Source organism: Nicotiana attenuata, chromosome 6, assembly GCF_001879085.1.
Source record: "Nicotiana attenuata strain UT chromosome 6, NIATTr2, whole genome shotgun sequence".
In the NCBI taxonomy this organism is placed as follows: domain Eukaryota; kingdom Viridiplantae; phylum Streptophyta; class Magnoliopsida; order Solanales; family Solanaceae; genus Nicotiana; species Nicotiana attenuata.
In genome coordinates, this window is record NC_031994.1 from 75,112,846 (window position 1) to 75,117,121 (window position 4,276).

The 4,276-nt window shown below is 36.5% G+C and overlaps 1 pseudogene; it reads right to left on the reverse strand.

Annotated features, from left to right (window-relative positions):
* LOC109228319 lies at positions 2,403-4,123 on the reverse strand (annotated as a pseudogene).

The window sequence follows — 4,276 nt, forward strand, 5'->3', positions numbered from 1 at the left end:
ATTTTTTTCCTTTTCTTTTCTTTCTCAAGACTCCGCGGTAATCCTCAAGTAAGTTGTTCTACTTTTTCTTATGTTGTATGTATTTTACATTATGTAGTGATTATTGTAGATAATTTTTAATTTTGGTTGCATTGGTGTTTTAGACTCCAAGTTGGTGTGTAGTTGGTGTTTGGGGTTGTTTTTTATAAGTGTGGGGTGTAATTCTAGTTGACAATTTATGTGTGGGGTGGGTGGTGGTAGCATTTAACTGTATGTATTGATGGAAGCTTGTGGTGGGATTTTATAGGGCGAAATTGTATTGTTGTGAGTGGTGTGAGGATAATAGTGGATGTTGTACACCTTGGGTAATTGTTTGGTGCCAGCGGGTGGAGAAGTCTGAGTATCCCTCCGACAGGCACATGTTTGGCTGGCCCTGATTGTTATCATGAACTGATTGCAGGTACAATGGCCAGAAACAAGCGAAGAAATTCGGAAAGTACTTCCGATGTGCCCACTTATGATGCCACCCGATTCACATCCGAGGAGGCCCAGGACAAGTTTCATGCGAAAGCCACTAAGAACTTTGTCCCGGAGATTGGTATTGACAGGGCCGCCCTCCGAGTTGAAAATCCGGATATGTACGAGAAATCGCCGAGGGGATGGAGACTTATCGATGAACCTGACACGGCAAACCCAATGATAGTCCGGGAGTTCTACGCGAACTGCCCGGAACATATGTGCCGGTCTGTGATTGTGCGGGGCCAAGTAGTAGATGCCTCAGTCCAGAAAATTCGCCAGGTCCTGCAGCTGCCTCCGTTCACTGGAGCCAATGATTATTACCACAATTTTCCAGGGGTCGATTGGGGCACTCTGATTGACGCCATATGCTCAGGGGGAAGGCCAGTCTGGATTCAGGAAAATATGACCTTGCATTCCAAGTCATTCACATGGGAAGCTAAGTGCTGGTTCACCATGATTTGCAGCAGATTGTTGCCCACGGGCCTTGGGTGTAATCTAAAGTGAGCTGTAATAAACAAAGTCAGCTAGCGTACTCGGGAGAGTGAGTCTAGTAAATTATCGCGATTACTCGGGAGAGATTTACGGTAAAAAGAGTGCTCATGATTGATAGAGATATTTTGGTGAATCTATCTGAAACATAACCGGAAGGGATTCCATCAATAGGGGAAATCACTACCTTAGAACCTTCTCATTATTGTTTACAACCCAAGCATATTTAGTTTACAGTTGTTTAGTTTTTTATTTTCAATCTTAGTTAGTAGAAAAACCATCAACTATTGTTTACAACGTTTGGAGAAGTTGATTATAAAGAATTTAGTGATTCCAACAAAGGTAATTGATAGGTTAATTCTCTGTGGGATTCGACTCCGGACTTGTAAACCGGATTATATTTGCAACGACCGCATTGTCCTTTTTATAAGGCATAGTTGGGCGTGATCATAGACCCGAGTCATGTGATCCATCTGAATGGTCATTCTTCATTATATATTGAATGATGCATTGAAGAAAGAAATACTAGAAGTCTGAAACGTATAGGATTAATCTAGATAAATAGGGTGTGAAGTTGGTAACAATTCTTACAATTTCTCCGCGCTTTCATACATATTCAAAAATATAAGACGCTTTCTACCCATTTGAGGAGCTAGATGAGTGAAGTTCCTCCTCATAAATGAATTTAGTAGTGTTTCTCACGTAAGAACATTAAAAAGTAACTAATATTGCGTGTCTTTTATTGCAATCTAGAGTCTATTCATGAAATATTAAAGTAATTATATATTTGTGTTGCAGAAACGGATAATGCAAAAGCAACTTAATTGACAAGGATATCCGTGATCGGGCAAGGATCGTGGCAGAAATCTCGGCACGTATCAAGTCAAGATCGGACTTTTAGCCAATTATGGGATTTCCTTCTGTAATTTGAATTATACCATAAATAGGATTCCTCTATTCTGTAAAGAGGGTCCTAATCATTTTGTAAGCAGGATATTCATGCATAATCAAGCAATATACTACATTTTTCTCTTAAGTTCTGCTATTCAGTTCATACCTTTGAGCATACTTTGTTGTTCGAGGGCGATCTAGCTCGAGGGCCACAGTTGTTCATCACATTGGTTTGCTTTATTTTACTGTTAATTTCTAGCATTAATTCTCATATTTATCAGTTTGTGCCAAGTGAAATCACATATCCTTAAAACCACTTATAAGTTTAATTGTTATCCAATTTTAAGGGTAAATAGACATAGATGCGATGATAGCAAATGCAACATATAAATTCAAATAGTGTATTTGCCTGCGTGAGTCGAGCCTTAACTTTAATGGTTGGGGAAAGCATTCCATTATCTAAACCTGTGCTTCACGCAGGCATGAAAAATTAAAATATGAGATTAAATAATCTATATCATAAATTCTGATAAAAGAAAATAGTTTATTAATAGCGAAAACAGAGATAATTTTTTACGAAGCCAATTAGAACCAAGAATTACAACACATGATGCTTAAAGACTTAGACGTAACGCTTCATGTAGTCTTGGGCTGTAGTGTAGTTAACCTCTGGATAGAGTTTGGATGCCTCTACTCCTTCTTCTCCTATTTCAAAATTAACAAGGCATCCTTCATAGCAAACGTGATAATAGTGACACATTCCAACTTGTTCTGCATATTCAAGCCCTGTTTTTTATGGAAAAATAAAAAAAAAAGAACGTTATCAATACAACATTTTCATTATTTTGGAAATGCCAATCAAATTGGACAAAGTGAGTATATGATTTACGCTTCTTACCCTTCATAGGAGCCAAAAATTCTTCTTTGGAAAGAGTTGATTTTTTAAGCTCCTTACCAATGAGCTTTTCCCAAATATGAACAACCTCTCTTTGGGAAAGTATGTTTTTAGGAGGCCTAAGTTAAAGTGTCTTATTGAGTGTTCTTGGATCATCTATGCTCTTTATGGTATATGTTGCTATATCATCTTCGTCCACACAAATTGCTGCAAAATATATATATATATATATATATATCATAATAAAGAGTTTTATACAATAAACAGAAAAATAACAGCTTAATTAGCAGCTCATTTTGTTTTCTTTCTTAAAATTAATTATTCCAACCATTGGGAACTAATCTGCCTTAAGATATGAACATATTTTTCACTAAGTCACAACAACTACAACAATCCTACTGTAATCCCACAAGTGGAGTCTGGGGAGAGTTAGTGTTCTGTTTTCGAGGCTCAAGGAAAGCAATACCCAAAAAAAATTGACATTTACCTTTCTGGTTGCCATCTCCGAACAAAACAACAGAATCAGTAGAAGGAAGAATGTGGCCAATTTGATAAAGACCACCGAGGAAGTAACCAGCAAAGCAGTTAGCAGAGACATAAGTGTAAGGAATGTGAGCTTTATATACTAGGATCGTGGCAAAAATCTCTGTACAGTTTTATATATTTGTTAATCCCAAATGAAAATTGTCTTGGCAATGATTAAAATTGCCGAATCTCAAATACATCCAGTTTATGTGAACCTATTTCCTTTTTAGTCTGTTCCAAAAAGAATGACCCCTTTCTAAATTTGATAACAATTTAGCTTAAACTTACAATTCTTATAACCATACAAATACTCTGGGTCCTTTTTGACTTGTTTAGGATCACAAATTCTAAAAGTCTACATTTTTTCTCAATCAAAAAGGTTTACATAAATTGGAACTGAGGGAGTATATAACTATGAATATGTAATCAGTTTGGATGAATAAGTGCTATTTTATATACCTTGATATTTCCAGCTTCTTTGATGGCATCCACAAGCTTGAGCTGAAGTAAGATATGATGGCTACGAATGTGGACGCCGGAGATGGCACAAATGACAACATCGACGAGTTTAACGGCGTCGACGAGGCTCCGATGATCGTTAAAAGAAGCAGAAACAAGATGAGCTCCTTGCATCTTAAAAGAAATAAGCATTTCAACTTTCTCAATATCAACTCCTATTTCTGGACGATGCAAAATATAGGTTTCATTACCATTTGCTAAACTAGCTTTCACTAATCTCTTCCCAAGGTACCCTGTTCCTCCTACAATCAACACTTTGCTTTTTCCCATCTCAATATATATATATATATATATATATTAATTTCTTCTTCTTTTGTTAATGTATTGTTATATATGATAATTCATTGCCTATTTATAGAATGGTATCTTCTTTCTATTAATTTTGTTTTATTTCCTTGTGTTGTTGGTTTTTGTCTTGGAGTTACTAGGTTTTCTTTTGTTCTAGTATTTTACTTCCGT